At 36.2% G+C, this 21,163-nt stretch overlaps 1 protein-coding gene across 1 annotated transcript in view; it reads left to right on the plus strand.

The window, feature by feature from the left end:
• The first annotated feature begins 592 nt into the window (after window positions 1-592).
• Window positions 593-21,163, plus strand: part of LOC125653992 (uncharacterized) — a 71,757-nt gene continuing 51,186 nt past the window's right edge. The window contains exon 1 of the mRNA XM_048883710.2: window positions 593-611. The gene's annotated coding sequence lies outside the window, so the exon portion shown is untranslated. The remainder of the gene's footprint in view (window positions 612-21,163) is intronic.

A 21,163-nucleotide genomic window follows, 5' to 3' on the forward strand; every position in this document is an offset into this window, starting at 1 on the left:
GCAGTTATCTTTTTACTAATGGTTTTGTCGATATGACTTTTTTGTCATAAATTACTTTGGTGTGGTGCCCCCCCCCCCCCCCCCCCCCCAAGTGAAATTGCTTCCTACGGGCCTGAATGTTTGTTATCTTCACCTTTCAACGTATGTACTTTCCAAGTGAATATAATATTGGATCTTCCCAACATCGGCTAAAAATAGATTGAAAATTCCCGTATTGATACGATTGGTTATTGTTTTTTTGTTCGTTCAATGAAAACTCGAAGGTGTCGCATTTCATCACACTCTGATTTTCCACTCGTACTGTACCTTGTTTTATGAGAGAAAACAAATAGTGGTAAAGATGAAATAAAAGAAATACGTAATGTAAGCAACGTTATTTCAAATGGGGGTGTGTTTTTTCAAATGCAAAGCATTTAGTATTTTACAAAAAAGAAGTCCATGGAAAATATTTACTTGATAGAGGCAGCCACATGTTCAGCATTTTTTAAACCAATGTTGAAAGTATCTTAATTTATGACGCAAGTCCACCATCTTGAATTTCACACTGATAAAGAGCAGTTATTGTTTTCTCCCCGTGACAGAGCTGCATTCGCCATCTTGGACTTTAGCAAGTAAGCTTAAAATTATATTACAATAATCATAATGATGCAGTAAAATCCAAAATCAGTTAACTGAAGTTCCGTATGTTTTATAAATAAGGTAAGTGCGATTCTATATCCACTTATCATTTTCCCCCTACTTTTGCATGTACATGTACCTCTGCTTAGGAAAATTTACATTATTTGTAAAAATAATCAATTGTTTATAATGGGACTATTTGATATTGGTAGACAAGATTTTGTCCTTATGTGCACGGGGGGGGGGGGGGGGGGGGTGTTGAACCGGTTGGGAAGACCGTTGATTTGAGGCTGGTCTTGTTGGGGGGTGTAGGATAATGAGAAAAAACCCCGTAAGGTGCTCGCTTTTTTTCGGTGTCGGCAGATGATTACGTAACGTAGAACAATGCAGACCACTTCAGTTTTTAATAAAACTGCTTTTTAATTAATTCATTTTTCTGTACAGTAATATATTGTTAAAATTTCTTACCGGGGTGATTCCTCGAAGGAAGTTGCTAATTTTACAAATTACCTTTTAATCATTTTGAAAAGGCTATTAGAGATCAAAACATGAGGTTTAAAAAAACAAAACAGCGTTTTATTTTATAACCATCATACCACTGCATCTTAATACATATTTAAACAATACATTATAAGCGCCGCGCAGCTAGAACATCATAAATATCTGCTCTTACATATATACATTGTACATACAAACGCAGGCGGATTAAACATTTTAATCATTTCAGAAGACGCAGGCATGTTTGCTATCACAGCTATATGATAGACAAGGTGCATAACGACATTGATAACGCCACGTGTTCCCTGTGTCAAGCATCGTTTTCATAAAACAGACTCGGGTGACGCCCATATTTTTATACCGAAAGGTTGAAGATGAAAGGGAAATAGCTGATTTTATGTAATGGCATCTCAATTTGACATCAAGTAAATTGTTAATCGGGGATGGACGCAGAAATGTGATCATATTCATTCACCAAGTCACTCAGTCAGTCAATAACCGTGGTTCAATTTTTTCATGAAATAATAAATAACGATATCTACATTAATCTTCGCTAAAACTTTTTCCTGAGATTCCTACCATACTGGGTATACTTAATTCGGCAGATCTACTTGTTCACTGCCATTTTGAAGTTTGTTTAATTCTAGCCTGTAACTAAAATATACGCGGAATTTTAAACAATGAAGGCCTGATTTATCAGGAAGAATTTTAAACAATGAAGGCCTGATTCATCAGGAGGAATTTTAAACATTGAAGGCCTGATTCATCAGGAGGAATTTTAAACAACGAAGGCCTGATTCATCAGGAGAAATTTTAAACATTGAAGGCCTGATTCATCAGGAGTAATTTTAAACATTGAAGGCCTGATTTATCAGGAATAATTTTGAACAATGAAGGCCTGATTCACCAGGAGGAATTTTAAACATTGAAGGCCTGATTCACCAGGAGGAATTTTAAACATTGAAGGCCTGATTCACCAGGAGGAATTTTAAACATTGGAGGCCTGATTCATCAGGAGGAATTTTAAGCAATGATGGCCTGATTCACCAGGGGGAATTTTAAACATTGATGGCCTGATTTATCAGGAATAATTTTAAGGTATTCAATGTATAATGACCATATTTCATATCTAATAAATGGATGGTGGAATTTTTGTAATCATGGTATCATTTTGAAGGGTTCATCAAATAAAAATAATCCACGATAGGAATTTTCAAAATTTTGTTTATTGCTTGATTTATTTCACCTAGATTATTTAACATTGAAGTATATGGGAAAAGCCTGTTTTATTACAATATTTTAAAAAGAAAATATATTTTCATACAAATCTCTTGGTAGAAAGTTACATATACTTTCTCTTAATGAAAATATGAAATAAAATTAATCATTAACCACACACATTTTTAGAAAATTAGATTTGTCTTATTTTTACAAAGGGCAGACAACTCTTCCAAAAAGTCTTAAGTGCAAAAAGGTCAGCTTCTAATCATTTACCAGTCATGTGAATTTCATCTGCTTCACTTTCATCATTATTTAACAATAAACATTTATGTTGATCTAAATCCTTCAAAATTGTTCATTATCCTTTAATTATACATGGAATACCTTAAACATTGATGGCCTGATTTATCAGGAATAATTTTAAACAATGATGGCCTGATTCACCAGGGGGAATTTTAAACATTGAAGGCCTGATTTATCAGGAATAATTTTGAACAATGAAGGCCTGATTCACCAGGAGAAATTTTAAACATTGAAGGCCTGATTTATCAGGAATAATTTTGAACAATGAAGGCCGGATTCACCAGGAGGAATTTTAAACATTGAAGGCCTGATTTATCAGGAGGAATTTTAAACAATGATGGCCTGATTCACCAGGGGGAATTTTAAACATTGAAGGCCTGATTTATCAGGAGGAATTTTGAACACTGAAGGCCTGATTTATCAGGAATAATTTTGAACAATGAAGGCCTGATTCACCAGGAGGAATTTTAAACAATGAAGGCCTGATTTATCAGGAATAATTTTGAACATTGAAGGCCTGATTTATCAGGAATAATTATAAACATTGATGGCCTGATTTATCAGGAATAATTTTGAACATTGAAGGCCTGATTTATCAGGAATAATTTTGAACAGTAAAGGCCTGATTTATCAGGAGGAATTTTGAACACTGAAGGCCTGATTTATCAGGAATAATTTTGAACAATGAAGGCCTGATTCACCAGGAGGAATTTTAAACATTGAAGGCCTGATTTATCAGGAGGAATTTTAAACATTGAAGGCCTGATTTATCAGGAGGAATTTTAAACATTGAAGGCCTGATTTATCAGGAATAATTTTAAACAATGAAGGCCTGATTCACCAGGAGGAATTTTAAACAATGAAGGCCTGATTTATCAGGAGGAATTTTAAACATTGAAGGCCTGATTTATCATGAATAATTTTGAACATTGAAGGCCTGATTTATCAGGAATAATTTTAAACATTGAAGGCCTGATTTATCAGGAGGAATTTTGAACACTGAAGGTCTGATTTATCAGGAATAATTTTGAACAATGAAGGGCTGATTCACCAGGAGGAATTTTAAACATTGAAGGCCTGATTTATCAGGAATAATTTAAGACACATGGAGATGCTTTACAAGAGGAGCAATGGTTGACAAACACAAATCAGACTTAAATACAGAAAAGGTACATTCTTTTAATCCAAGCATTTTATTTTCCCAGCATCCTTCACTAGATAGACAGACTAGCGCAGCGACATTTTATTTTCCCAGCATTCTCCACTAGATAGACAGATTAGTACAGAGACATTTTATTTTCCCAGCATTCTTCACTAGCTAGACAGATTAGTGCTAAGATATTCTATTTCCCCAGCATTCTTCACTAGATAGACAAACTAGTACTGACATATTTTATTTCCCCAGCATTCTTCACTAGACAGACTAATACTGAGACATTTTCTACAGTAGTATTGGGGACTTGCATGAGTTTTAATGAAGACGGCTGCATACTCGTATATATGTACATGTACATCTGCTGAACGTTTTTCGTAAGTGGCGATTTTTTTCTGACCTCCCTCGATATGAGTTTTCTAGTACCCATTGGAGGTGCATCTGCTGATTTTCAAGTTCTGCTACACTGTCACATCGATATCTAAGATTACCACCCAAAACCGGCATATCCAAACGGCGAGATTAATCAAAGTACTGAAAGTACAGAGAAAGCGCTAACCGGACACATCGATATCCAATACTCACAACTAAACCGGCATATTTAACGGTGAGAATAATTAAAGTACTGAAAGCACGGAAAAGCGTTAACCGGACACATCGATATCCAATACTGACAACTAAACCGGCATATCTAACGGTGAGAATAATTAAAGTACTGAAAAGCGCTAACCGGAACACATCGATATCCACTGTTGACATCTAAACCTGCAGATAAACGGAAAAATTAAAATTTCAATTTGAAGAAATTACGTGTCTTAGAAATTACAAGTCTTTAAAAAAAATGCATTATATGTTAATGAATTGATCGACATTATCTATGTTATTCATGCATTTACTACAGACAAATTGTGAATTTAAGTGATATTCTGATATTGGACACATAACTACATGAGGTAAACCCTCGCCCACTTTAAATCTACTAGTGATAAGCACACCAAATAGACCTGAAACTTGAATGAAAATCACAGGCAATTCTAACGCTTTTGTTCAATTTACTATTAAAGAGTAAAGGTATAGGATTCTAGATATAGGGTACCCAAGTTAACCGATGTAAAAATGATAAAGCAAATGGTATAAAATTGTACTCTGTATTACAATATATTCATACATAATCAATCTACATTACTACCAAAGTTCATCCCGAAATTCCTTTTACTGCCTAAGATATGCAAAAATGAATTCGAAGAAATGCCTATAATTTTTTTTTCTTCGAATTTTAGCGGGGTCTTGACATTATAAGACTAAACAGAATGTTTGAGCATTGAAACAAGCTATTACATAGAATTTGCAGCATTTTATATTGATCACTGTTCGTTATATTCACCTTGCAACATCTCTAAGGACAATTCCTTACTTCAATTCATAAACTGAAGTCCGTAATAGCTCCAAGTGACTGAAAATTGTAAAACTGTCTGCACTTTCACTTATCACAGCCATTTTGACTGGAGCCATTAACTATTGTGTGGAAATGAATAATAAGGATGGGTGGCTGAAAGTCATTTATTCTCTTAAAATAATAAATGACAAGTCACCCAAAGCTGGGAGGTAAGGTTAAAGCAAATATGATACATTGAAAATAAACTCAACATTCTTGATCAAGCGAATATAGAAAACAGTTATAAAAATATCTGCCACTGTATCCATGATAGATGTAATGCTGAAAACAAGAAGAGCAGTGGGGTGGATGGAAAGTGGTAGTTTTGTTTAGAAAACTAAACACTTGGCTCATAAAACTTCTCTCATTCACATCAAAATAAGGGAATGACCATTGTTCAAGCAATCTCATTGGCTCATTAGAGGAGTTATCATGCGAACGTTTGCTCGCCTGACTGTTGCATAATATGGGTAGCTTTGAAGTGATCAAACACAAAGGTATTGTCTAATTTTCCATTCTTATGAGTGTATAGACGCCCAAGGAATTTAGACATAATTGATAAATACATAATTAATAGCATCATTTTTGGAAAGAAAAACATTTCCTATAAAACTATAATTGTACCAACCAAGGATATTTATTATCCCATTTTTTCGTAGTCGCCTTTGTTGGCTGTCATTCCCACAGCTCATACAATCCTACCATTAAATACAGCTTTATTGACTGTCACTACCACAGCTCATACAATCCTACCACAGCTCATACAATCCTACCACAGCTCATACAATTCTAACACGGATCATACAATCCAACCACAGCTCATACAATCCTACCACAGCTCATACAATCTTACCATAGCTCATACAATCCTACCACAGCTCATACAATCCAACCACAGCTCATACAATCCTACCACAGCTCATACAATCCTACCATAGCTCATACAATCCTACCACAGCTCATAAAATCCTAACACAGCTCATACAATCCTACCACAACTCATAAAATCCTACCATTAGATACAGCTTTTATTAACTGTCACTATCACAGCTCATACGATCCTACCATGAAATTCAGCTTTTATTGACTGTCATCCCCACAGCTCATACAATCCTACCACAGCTCATACAATCCTACCACAGCTCATACAAACCTAACACAGCTCATACAAACTTAACACGGCTCATACAATCATACCATTAAATACAGCTTTTATTGGCTGTCACTCCCAAAGCTCATACATTCCTACCACAGCCCATACAATCCTACCATTAAATACAGCTTTATTGGCTGTCACTCCCAAAGCTCATACAATCCTACCACAGCTCATTCAATCCTACCACAGCTCATACAATCCTACCACAGCTCATACAATCCTACCATTAAATACAGCTTTATTGGCTGTCATTCCCACAGCTTATACAATCTTACCACAGCTCATATAATCCTACCATTAAATACAGCATTATTGACTGTCACTACCACAGCTCATACAATCCTAACACAGCTCATACAACCCTACAACAGTCCATACAATCCTACCACAGCTCATGAAATACTACCACAGGTCATAAAATTCTAATACAGCTCATACCATCCTAACACAGCTCATATAATCTTACCATTAAATACAGCTTTACTGACTGTCACTACCACAGCTCATACAATCCTACCACACCTCATACAATCCTACCACAGCTCATACAATCCTACCACAGCTCATACAATCCTACCATTGAATACAGCTTTTATTGACTGTCACTATCACAGCTCATACAATCCTACCACAGCTAATACAATCCGACCATTAAATACAGCTTTATTGACTGTCACTACCACAGCTCATACAATCCTACCACAGCTCATACAATCCTACCACAGCTCATACAATCCTACCACAGCTTATACAATACTCCCACAGCTTATACAATCCTACCACAGCTCATACAATCCTACCACAGCTCATACAATCCTACCACAACTCATACAATCCCACCACAGCTCATACAATCCTACCACAGCTCATACAATCCTACCACAGCTCATAAAATCCTACCACAGCTCATACAATCTTACCATTAAATACAGCTTTACTGATTGTCACTACCACAACTCATACAATTCCACCACAGCTCATACAATTCTACCACAGTTCATACAATACCACCACAGCTCATACAATCCTACCACAGCTTATACAATCCTACCATAGCTCATACAATCCTACCACAGCTCATACAATCTTACCATTAAATACAGCTTTATTGACTGTCACTACCAAAGCTCATACAATCCTACCACACCTCATACAATCCTACCACAGCTCATACAATCCTAACACAGCTCATACAATCTTACCATTAAATACAGCTTTACTGACTGTCACTACCACAGCTCATACAATCCTACCACAGCTCATACAATCCTACTACAGCTCACACAATCCTACCACAGCTCATACAATCCTACCATTAAATACAGCTTTATTGACTGTCACTACCACAACTCATACAATCCTACCACAGCTCATACAATCCTACCACAGCTCATACAATCCTACCACAGCTCATACAATCCTACCATTGAATACAGCTTTTATTGACTGTCACTATCACAGCTCATACAATCCTACCACAGCTAATACAATCCGACCATTAAATACAGCTTTATTGACTGTCACTACCACAGCTCATACAATCCTACCACAGCTCATACAATCCTACCACAGCTCATACAATCCTACCACAGCTCATACAATCCTACCACAGCTTATACAATACTCCCACAGCTTATACAATCCTACCACAGCTCATACAATCCTACCACAGCTCATACAATCCTACCACAGCTCATACAATCTTACCATTAAATACAGCTTTGCTGATTGTCACTACCACAACTCATACAATCCTACCACAGCTCATACAATACTCCCACAGCTCATACAATCCTACCGCAGCTCATACAATCCTACCACAGCTCATACTATCCTACCACAGCTCATACAATACTACCACAGCTCATACAATACTACCACAGCTCATACAATCCTACCATTAAATATACAGCTTTTTAAAAAAAATTACGTTTTAGTTCACCCGAGTAAACGTTCGTCAACAATAGAGCATTTTGAACTTTTTTGATAACAAATATTCCATGTTTTCTCAAATTTGGTGTGAACATCCTTGGGACAAGGTGGAGAGACATGTAAATTGTATTCCGTTTCTCCTGAACAGTGTTAATATCTCTCCACTGTATTTTCTGATGAACTATTATTTCATCTTGTTTCATTTTGTATTTCATGAATATAGTCCCATTTCATCATTTTCAGAACATATAGGCGTTCGATGTAACCTTTACTTGATAGGTCTTGCTTCGCTGGCGTCAAGTTAATGAGTTATCCCCCCCATTAAAGAGACCTACATCAAAATCATCCTTATCCTAAGCATGCTGAAATTTATCTAACAAGGAGAAAACATTGATCTTTTCCAAATTGATAATTGACTTGCCATAGTTCTCATTTCCGTGGGAATCCGGGTAAGAATAGGTCCTCAGTACTTCTTGTTTGTCGTAAGAGGCGACGAAATGAGGCGGTCGTTCGGATGAGACCGCAAAGACCGAGGTCCCTTGTCACAGCAGATATGGCACGATAAAGATTCTTCCCAGTTCAAAGGCCGTAAGCGCCGAGCACAGGCCTAAATTTTGCAGCCTTTCACCTGCAATGGTGACGACTCCATATGAGTGAAATATTTTCGAGTGTGACGTTAAACAATGTAAAATCAATCAACATAGTTCTTATAAGTGGGGTGGTAGAAGTAGAAGTAGAAGGCTTAGATACTTCCATTTTGTTAACATAGATTTGGTCGCCGTCTTCCAGGTACCTTGAATCCGCTATTCCAGCACCAAAACCCACATTCTGACCTTTCTTCAGTGATGAATTCATCTGTGGGGTTTCGAAAATGAACTAATTATTTGTTAATTTGAACTGACAATTGAATTATGGAGCAAAGGACTATTAGAAATATCTTTGTCTATTAAATTGTAATACATAATGAACCTCTAAATGTTCTGTCAGTCTGGACTGATGTGATTAAGGAGATATAGTCGGGTTAATTTGTTTTTGTTTATTGGTTTGTTTGTTGTTTTTTTTTTTTTTGTTTTTTTTTTTTTTTTTTTTTTTGTTGTTTTTTGTTGTTGTTGTTTTTTTGTTTTTTGTTTTTTGGTTTTTTTTTTGTTTTTTTGTTGTTGTTTTTTTTTTTGTAGAGAAAACCTATATATTTGGGCTTTTTCAGAATTTTCTGTTTTGATCTTGCTAATGGGCATTGTTGTTGGATCAGATATATATAAGATATTACAATACTATTGTGTATTTTCATAAAACCAAGACCAAATAATAAAGAATCGGCTACCTCTCCAAAAACCACACTCCATATCTGTACTACAGATCTAATGCTTAGTGTTATATACAACCACACCCCATCTCTGCATAACAGGTCTAATGCTTAGTGTTGTATACAACCACACCCCATCTCTGCATAACAGACAGGGGATGCTTACTCCTCCTAGGCACCTGATCCCACCTCTGGTGTGTCCAGGGGTCCGTGTTTGCCCAACTATCTATTTTGTATTGCTTGTAGGAGTTATGAGATTGATCACTGTTCGTTATCTTCACCTTGCATCTAATGCTTAGTGTTATATACAACCACACCCCATCTCTGCATAACAGGTCTAATGCTTAGTGTTATATACAACCACACCCCATCTCTATACTACAGATCTAATGCTTAGTGTCATATACAACCACACCTCATCTCTGTACTACAGATCTAATGCTTAGTGTTATATACAACCACACCCCATCTCTGTATGACAGATCTGATGCTTAGTGTTGTATACAACCACATCCCATCTCTGTACTACAGGTCTAATGCTTAGTGTTATATACAACCACACCCAATTTCTGTATTACAGGTCTAATACTTAGTGTTATATACAACCACACCCCATCTACAGTACACGACACGAGTTTTATGCGTGTTCCACGCAACGCGGTGGAACAAATTTGCCCCAAACACGGTGGACCTTTAAAATTGTCGGCACCTTTGAAGTCCTATTTTTCCGCGCGAGCTAGACATTGAAGTCCACGGAGGATCTCCGTGGATGCCACCGTGCATCTCCGTGGATGTCACCTGTACCTCCGTCGATGCCACCGTGTACCTCCGTGTGATAAAACAAAGAAATAATTTCCGAAATGATTCACCCAAAAAACCTTTTCGCTTGGCCAGCATACATGCCCTCACCCCATTACTTATTTAGAAATTAGCTATACATCATTCAATTCTTGTAATTGTTGTTTAATGATACGTTGGTGTTTTCGGTTCATATCCGTATGTAGACTTCCCTGCAGACGTTCACACCTTTTTATGAAACGCCCAAATTCTCGACATCCTGTATATAAACACCTGTGTTATTCCTACCACTCGTCGGTACATTGTTTCACGGCACGTGCAGCACAATTTCACCAAATAAAAGAAGGGTCATGAACAACGACAATCACATGCCAGTAATTTCAATTTGATAAACAGCAGTTCAAGGAAATGTGTACCATAAGCAATAGTTTGTTTTTACGTAAGGTTTTCATTGTAATTAGGAATATGTGATTAAGGTCAGCTATATACATGTACATGTTTACATTGGATATGAATTTCATTATGTACTCAACTGTGAAGCAATGTGAGCAAAGAATCAAATTTTTATCACTTAAACAAATAAATATTAAAACTATCTTTACTTTTAAACAAACCTTTAGAAAACTCCGTACTTTCATTAGGAAAATTTCATTAGAATGCCCATACTTCACATTAATAATAACACGTTTTTTTTTTTTTAGGTTTTTTTTCTAACTTGATAAATACTTTATTACACGCATGTATTATTTATTAAATGTATATATAACAGCTTTTTGTCTTTATATTTTTATATACCATTGCATATTGGTGAATTGAATTAAGTACATGTAGTCTTGAAATATCACAAAGTAAAGAGTTGACAACGATTGAAATAAAAATGCAGACGTTTTCTCGTTTATTCAGTAACTTGCGCGTCTTCTGAATGAAAGTTGTAAAACAAACGTAGGCCTACTAGGTTTTGGGCAGTTATAACATAATACGGGTGTAAAATTCATCTAATCTCCGCTAGCAATGGGTTTTGAGTCAACTGTGCCTTCGTGCACGAATAATCTCGGCTAACGAAGATGAAAAAAAAAAACCAACTATTTTTTATGATTACCAATGCTCTCTCTCTCTCTCTCTCTCTCTCTCTCTCTCTCATTATCTAATGCATCTAAAGATTAAATTAAAGATTTTAATAATCGATAGCGTATATGAATAAAAGCAAATAATCGTTAAGTCATTTCTGTTTATAATTATATTATTTTTTTTTTCATGAACTAGTTGCATTTGACACCGAGGATTTACATCCTTAAATATTGATTACGTAGAATCGTACGTAGAATCGGAGAGGGTGTACTTTGAAAACTTGAAAGGTTTTCGTAATCGGACAATTTAAGCACCATTTTTGTTGTTATTTTATTGCTTGTCAAGAAATTTACACAACTTAACCGGCAACATACCCCTTCGGATACATTGAAAAATATAAGTAATGTTAGCACGGGGCTCTATAAAGTTCAATCTGCAGTTTGGTCATACTTCGTCATTCAATAACTTATTCAAAATTTAAAAAAATGTTTGTCGGGTTAGCGGTACTATGATGTATGACGATAACAATGACCTGTGTATAACTTGTACATTCCATGCAAATTCGAAGGGGTTTTCGCCTCAGTAGAACAATGGGAGTCAGCTAATCCGTGTATTTGAAATCAACAGAAGTGCTTAGCTTCTTGCGGAAAGTGTGAAATATATTGGGTCGGCGTAAGATACCCGTGATCTTAGACTAGATCTGATATCGCGCCGACCCAATATATTTCACACTTTTCATGAGAAGTCAAAACCCAAACTAGCTAACCGTAATTTAGTTATACTGTGAGAAAGACCCTAGGAATTTGCATGGTATATACTTATTATACAAAAATCATTGCATTATCCAGACACTCCCGATGAACATTTTTTTTTATGAAAACCTCTATCAAAGTACATCGAACATAAGTCTCGGTCAAATGTAATTAACTCGGGATTTTAAAAATAAATCATTCGATGGTTTGTATTTTTGCTTCTATTAATTACGTAATAAATTAATTCCAATTTGTTAATCATCGACAATGCTCTAATTTCTATATTGGATAAAGTTATATTTGTCAAGATGCATATCAACACAATATGATGGAGGTAATTATGTTAAACAGCGCATTTGTCACAGAGAGAGAGAGAGAGAGAGAGAGAGAGAGCACATCGGTAATTATTAAATATCCCTATCACATGTTGTACATGTATGTTTTTCATTTACTGAATATACTAATTCGCATTCAAAACAGGAATTGCCTGCAAGTACGCATTATTCAAACATAGAATTTTTAGAATATTTTAATGAAGAAAGAAGACTAAAAGAAAAAAAGTCAAAACCAGGTTTTCTTAAAAACATAATATATAGTGTTTGGTATCGTTGGAATCGGCTCAATATGCTGAAAAACAATAAAAGTATCAGGGGGAAAATATTGACATTTTTTCTTTTCTTAAAATTCCACCCTTATCTTGATTATTTGGCCTGCGGCACATTTTCACATCTCCCGCAAGGCGCCCGTGGCCAGAACAAAGCTCTTAGCAGCTGTGTGTATTCGCAAATAACACACACCGTGGAACACGGATTTCCGTGGATTTTCCTCCATGGTCTTTCCACGGTGGGGTGTATCAAACTCGTGTCGTGTACTGTATGTATTACAAATCTAATGCTTAGTGGTATATACAACTACACCCCATCTCTGTATTACAGATATGATGCTTAGTGTTATATACAACCACACCCCATCTATGTATTACAGATCTAATGCTTAGTGTTATATACAACCACACCCCATCTCTATACTACAGGTCTAATACTTAGTGTTATATACAACCACACCCCATCTCTGTATTATAGATCTAATGCTTAGTGTTATATACAACCACACCCCATCTCTGTATTATAGATCTAATGCTTAGTGTTATATACAACCACACCCCATCTATGTACTACAGGTCTAATACTTAGTGGTATATACAACTACACCCCATTTCTGTATTACAAGTCTAATGCTTAGTGTTATATACAACCACACCCCATCTATGTATTACAGATCTAATGCTTAGTGTTATATACAACCACACCCCATCTCTATACTACAGGTCTAATACTTAGTGTTATATACAACCACACCCCATCTCTGTATTATAGATCTAATGCTTAGTGTTATATACAACCACACCCCATCTCTGTATTACAGATCTAATGCTTAATGTTATATACAACCACACCCCATCTCTATACTACAGGTCTAATACTTAGTGTTATATACAACCACACCCCATCTCTGTACTACAGATCTAATGCTTAGTGTTATATACAACCACACCCCATCTCTATACTACAGATCTAATGCTTAGTGTTATATACAACCACACCCCATCTCTGTACTACAGATCTAATGCTTAATGTTATATACAACCACACCCCATCTCTATACTACAGGTCTAATACTTAGTGTTATATACAACCACACCCCATCTCTGTACTACAGATCTAATGCTTAATGTTATATACAACCACACCCCATCTCTATACTACAGATCTAATGCTTAGTGTTATATACAACCACACCCCATCTCTGTATTACAGATCTAATGCTTAGTGTTATATACAACCACACCCCATCTATGTATTACAGATATGATGCTTAGTGTTATATACAATCGCATACCATCTCTGTACTAGAGGTCTAATGCTTAGTATTTAATACAACCACACCCCATCTCTGTACTACAGATCTAATGCTTAGTGTTATATACAACCACACCCCATTTCTGTATTACAGATCTAATGCTTAGTGTTATATACAACCACACCCCATCTCTATACTACAGGTCTAATACTTAGTGTTATATACAACCACATCCCATCTCTGTATTATAGATCTAATGCTTAGTGTTATATACATCCACACCCCACTTCTATATTACAGGTCTAATGCTTAGTGTTATATACAACCACACCCCATCTCTGTATTATAGATCTAATGCTTAGTGTTGTATACAACCACACCCCATCTCTATACTACAGGTCTAATACTTAGTGTTATATACAACCACACCCCATCTCTGTATTATAGATCTAATGCTTAGTGTTATATACATCCACACCCCATTTCTATATTACAGGTCTAATGCTTAGTGTTATATACAACCACACCCCATATCTGTATTATAGATCTAATGCTTAGTGTTGTATACAACCACACCCCATCTCTATACTACAGGTCTAATACTTAGTGTTATATACAACCACACCCCATCTCTGTATTATAGATCTAATGCTTAGTGTTATATACATCCACACCCCATTTCTGTATTACAGATCTAATGCTTAGTGTTATATACAACCACACCCCATCTCTGTACTACAGGTCTAATGCTTAGTGTTATATACAACCACACCTTATCTCTGTATTACAGGTCTAATGCTTAGTGTTATATACAACCACAACCCATCTCTGTACTACAGGTCTAATGCTTAGTGTTATATACAACCACACCCCATATCTTTACTACAGATCTAATGCTTAATGTTATATACAACCACACCCCATCTCTGTACTACAGGTCTAATGCTTAGTGTTATATACAACCACACCCCATCTCTATACTACAGGTCTAATGCTTAGTGTTATATACAACCACACCCCATCTCTGTACTACAGGTCTAATGCTTAGTGTTATATACAACCACACCCCATCTCTGTATTACAGGTCTAATGCTTAGTGTTATATACAACCACAACCCATCTCTGTATTACAGATCTAATGCTTAGTGTTATATACATCCACACCCCATTTCTATATTACAGGTCTAATGCTTAGTGTTATATACAACCACAACCCATCTCTGTATTACAGGTCTGATGCTTAGTGTTATATCTCTGTACTACAGGTCTAATGCTTAGTGTCATATACAACCACACCTCATCTATATATTACAGATGTGATGCTTAGTATTATATACAACCACACCCCATCTCTATACTACAGATCTAATGCTTAGTGTTATATACAACCACACCCCATTTCTGTATGACAGGTCTAATGATTAATGTTATATACAACCACACCCCATCTCTTTGTTACAGGTCTAATGCTTACTGTTAGATACAACCACACCACATCTCTGTATTAGAAGTCTAATGTTTAGCGTTATATACAACCACACCCCATCTCTGTATTATAGATCTAATGCTTAGTGTTATATACAACCACACCCCATCTCTGTATTACAGATCTAATGCTTAGTGTTATATACAACCACACCCCATCTATGTATTACAGATATTATGCTTAGTGTTATATACAATCGCATACCATCTCTGTACTAGAGGTCTAATGCTTAGTATTTAATACAACCACACCCCATCTCTGTACTACAGATCTAATGCTTAGTGTTATATACAACCACACCCCATCTCTGTATTACAGATCTAATGCTTAGTGTTATATACAACCGCACCCCATCTCTGTATGACAGATCTAATGCTTAGTGTTATATACAACAACACCCCATCTCTGTATTACAGGTCTAATGCTTAGTAAATACGTTTTCTACAACCTTTACTTTGATGGTTTATTTTTTCCTGCACCTTTCAATATGATTTCTTTTTTAAATGTTGGCTTAGGCTTGATTTGTAAAAAATCAAATTTGATAACTGTAATTCGTGCAGCGGTATCTATTACAGCATTAGTTGTTTACGGTACAAGGGACATAAAATGTGTTTTACAGTTCTTCCCATTTCTGTAGAGTTCTATTTCTTGGAGTTTAAATGAAAGTTGAAGATAACGAACAGTGATCAATCTCATAAATCCTATAAGGAATACAAAATAAAGAGTTGGGCAAACACAGACCCCTGGACATACCAGAGGTTGGATCAGGTGCCAAGGAGGAGTAAGTATCCCTTGTCTACCGGTCACATCCGCCGTGAGCCCTTTTCACTTTTGGGCGAGGCATGTATGTTTCAGAGTAGGTAGAAGAATGGCCTACTTTTCAAATATGCTGAAGTTTAAACACCTTGTAACAGATTTATGAGATTCTTTCTCGAAATAGAGGGCAGTTTTCTGAGGGATACTCGATAAATTCATTTTAAAGAACGTATTTTGATCACTACTTTCTGAATGCGGTAGTTTTTCTGACAGAGTAAATCGACGACCGCATTACAAATGTTAGGCGCATATACATATCACTTACAGTCATAGACCCGAGGCTAGACGTAGGGTACCGGAATCTGCCGAAGTTTGCCGAATGGGAGCAATCTCTACCTAATTTTACATTTTGGATTTGATACGGCCATGGCACGAGCGGGGCTCAAACTCACGACCACCTGGGTACAAAGCAAACGCTCTACCACTGAGCTACCGCACCCGGTAAACGTCAGCGACATACCACTTGCAACTGTCTAAGAGGTCTGACAGAGCGTAAAACAACGAATTTTTACTATTATTTGATATCTTTATTTCTCTTCTTAAGGCACGGTGCTGTCACTAATAACAAAATACACAGCGACCACCGATGATCTCTGACCTCTGAAAGTCTGAACTGGACTGTACTGAACTGACTGAACTGTCAATTGATTCAGAAATGGTCGAGTGAGTTGTTTGTGAATATCGATTTAAAATCAAATAATTCTAGTTTTAAAAGAGGTGAAATAATGTATTACATGTCGTATAGCCTCATGAATACGTATGTGCGATGATTTATAACAGCGCGTTTTTAAAAAGGTGGAAAAAAAGTTGGTGAAATTCGGAGCATACAACTTTAAGATAATTGAACTTGAATTTTACATTGTACATTTGTTGCATGATAGTGAGGGAGATATGAAGATTTATTCACCCAAGACAAATCATATTCCCCGAGGGCAACGCTAAATTTATGGAAAATGCACGAGGCTGCCCAAGCGGTAAATTTTATATGATAGGGAAATATGATGTTTGAGAGGGAAATATGAAGTTTTGTTATCCCTGGCATGTGACCGTCTAGACCAATCAGATTACGCGTTGCATAGAATTCTCATACTGAGGTATAATAATAGTTCTACACCTGATATAATTTTTTTTTAAAAAGTAGGTTTGCCTTTTCGTGGATGTTTTAGGATAACTTTCGGGGTCGAGGATTGATTGATTGATGTTTTCCGCCACAGTCAACAATTTTTCAGTTATATGGTGGCGCCCAGTTTTCATTAGTGGAAGAGTGAACCCAGATACATTGTATCTGGGAAGAGATCACCGACCTTCCGAAAGTAAACAGGAAACTTTCTCACTTACCAGCGCGAGCGGGATTGGCGCCGAGCAGATGCGAGAGGCCGTGTGATTTTGAGCGCGTTCCTCTAAACACTCGGCCACGGAGGCCCTATAAACGTCGAGATAAATGCATTGAAAATACACAAGATCGTAAATACCGAGTTAGCGGAACTCTCTTGTAAAGAAGTCCGGAAAAGCGTGTTGATCTTGGGCATTTTTTGTTTATTCAAAACATGGCATCGGAAGACGATTTAACCTCCACGTGCTTTCCACAATTAAAAGCATTTTTAGATGAAAGGTGTGTAAAAGCGTCTGGATACAGGAAAAATTAACTTCTGAATTTAGCTCGCGAAGCTATATATTTTGACGCAAGCTCTTCTCAGCTTTGGGAATTTCCTGGCTGACAGCAGTGGAAAAAAATCCACCACATTTCCATTAAAATATATCAGTTGTGGATATTTCTGCGTATTATGTTTCTTTCTTGAATCATTAACTACAGTCTACTGCAATGCAATGACAGTACACCATTGTTAAAATCGGGTGAATCGATCACGACAAAAGTTGCAGAACTGGTATTATTTACCAACATGCCCAAATTCTCGCAAACTCTGGGTCTCGCGAGACTTTGAAAGGGGAAAGTAAAATTTAAAACCAAGACAGAAAAAGTAGTCGCGATCTTGCGTATTGTACCGTTAATCCGGACGGTAATTTTTTTTTAGGGAAGGTCTGTGTCGGACGATTTTAGCAAGGCGTAAATTATAAAGAAAACAAGCCAAACTGTCTAATTGAAGCGATTACGATATGTCGGTTAGATAGCACGTGCTGATCGATACATTGTATTGCCAATTTTAGCACATAAGATCTGTATTGCGTGTAGTGTCGAATTTTGTAAATAAATCTGTAGAATATTATTTTATAGTCTTGATCAATAGCCTAATAGTATCTTAAAATAAATTAAACATCATGCAGTAATGATTTTTTTTTTTTGAACTGCTACACATATTAGTTGTACTGATTCGTAAATTGATATCGGCTTATTCAAATCTAAATAAGTGTAGATTATACTTCTAGATTCTGAATTTTATACTGCTGATTGGCGTGAAATATACATGCATGTTCATGCACATGTATATGTAGTAAGTTTTTAATATTTAGAATGTCACGCATGTAGAATGTACCTGTGCACGATTGTTTCTTGTTACGATGTTGTAGAGTTTTATTGGTTTCAATTTTTTAAACTATAAATTTTGTATGTACCCGTAATGTTGGTTTCACCCGAGTTTTGTTCCGTTATTATCGCATCATGAAAATAATAGGTGTGCGTGGCTAGATCAAAGCAGTAGTAGGTCTTCATATTACGAGCTTAAATGATTTTGTTCTCCCGATATTGGCTTGGATAATTCATATAGAATAAGAAATTTAAACTCTGGCAGATGGAATTTTGGTTAAAGAATGTTGTCAACCGACATGACAAACACGAAATTCTTAAATCAACTGTGGACGATGAATATTGTTTAGACAGACCGCTGAACCCGTGAATCGGGACAGATGGGAATGGCCGACCTCTTTAAGAAGTAAAAGTGTGATGAAATGTTTGAAGTGTAAATGATTATGTTAGTTATTAATGATTCATTTATTTATAGTTACATATAGTGCTTCATTATTTGTTTTAGTGCATACGGCACAGTTTTGTATATTTATTTGTAGTGCTAATATACACGTACAATGTAAGCATAGGCAAATACACTGCACACGTATATTTCAATTTTAGAGCTTTGAAATGCATGTAAATGTTAACATTATCATGATTTATTTACTAATGCAAATGGTTAAATACAATGATAGAATGTGTTTAATTCACTACACATCAATAAAGCAAGCATATTGGTTACTTATGTAAATATAAAATATATGTGATTCAGTTATCCGGACGCTTCATTTATCCGGACGATTTTGCCGGGAACCAACGAGGCTTCACTGATATATATATATATATATAGTTGTGGCATTAAATAGACCGACCATATTTATATATTGGCATTAAGTGGTCTCCTGGATTAAGGTGACACGGATCGGTCGCCTTAACATTTTGACTCTATGTAATTAAAAAATTAGTAATTTCTTTATAATGAATTGACCAAATTTTGTCTCTTTTCTGGAGTTTTTTGCCTACCAGATACCCAAACGATGCCAGTAAATCATGATTATGTAAATATTTCATCTTAAAGTACGACCATCGTATATTTCGAAAGTGCTAAATATCATCATAAAGGAGACCAGTAAAAACTTGTTAAAAAAACAAAGATCTGCTTATATATCAGATATTTCTCTTTGTAATTAGTTTTTAATATTGTTTTGTCAATATTTTTTCGTAGTTACAATTTTCTGCTTGCAATAGATCTTTTTTCGAAAAAAAAAATGTGGTTCAGAATTTCTCGTTTCAACTTCAAAGCACAAAATTATACGCAATGCGTTCCGAGTGTTTTCGGGTGTACTCCATATCCTTGAAATTCATCATTTAGAAGTCAAGCAAAACAGTGAAAGGTAAGTACAAATTATATAAATTGTTCATAGCATTAATTCATAGAGAGACCACAATATCAACCTTTTATACACTGTATGTCGTGCATAGGGTTTCCCTCATTGATTTTTTTTTTTCTGAATAAAGACTGTAGTGATTAATATCGGTGTTACAAACTTCTACGTGAGAAGAAAAAATCTCTCGCTGTGACCTTCAATTCGACTTTTAGATATATCGATGACGTTTTGTCTATTAACAATGATAGCTTTCATTCATATGTCGATTTGATATATCCCTGTGAGCTCGGAATAAAGGACACCACAGAGTCGTCCACTTCTGCTTCATACTTAGATATTTTATTGAAATTAGACATTAACGGCAAACTGACAACTCAACTGTATGACAAACGGGATGATTTCAGCTTCTCCATCGTCAACTTCCCACATTTATGTAGCAATATTCCATTATCACCTGCATATGGTGTTTTTATATCTCAACTGATTCGATATGCAAGAGCTTGTTCTGGGTATAGTCAGTTTTTAAATCGAGGTAAGCTACTGACAAACAAGTTGATGGTACAGGGATTTCAACAGTCTCGATTGAAGTCAGCATTTCGCAAATTCTATGGTCGTTATAACGATCTAGTTCGTCAATACAACCTCGCATTGGGTCAAATGCTGTCTGACGTGTTTCATACCGATTGTTAAGCCGTTCTTGGCACACTGATTTTGACTGCGGATAACTCCGTTTACCTGATCAGGATATGGGGCTCACGGCGGGTGTGACCGGTCAACAGGGGATGCTTACTCCTCCTAGGCACCTGATCCCACCTCTGGTGTGTCCAGGGGTCCGTGTTTGACCAACTATCTATTTTGTATTGCTTGTAGGAGTTATGAGATTGATCACTGTTCGTTATCTTCACCTTGCAT

Source organism: Ostrea edulis, chromosome 7 (assembly GCF_947568905.1).
Source record: "Ostrea edulis chromosome 7, xbOstEdul1.1, whole genome shotgun sequence".
Classification (NCBI taxonomy): domain Eukaryota; kingdom Metazoa; phylum Mollusca; class Bivalvia; order Ostreida; family Ostreidae; genus Ostrea; species Ostrea edulis.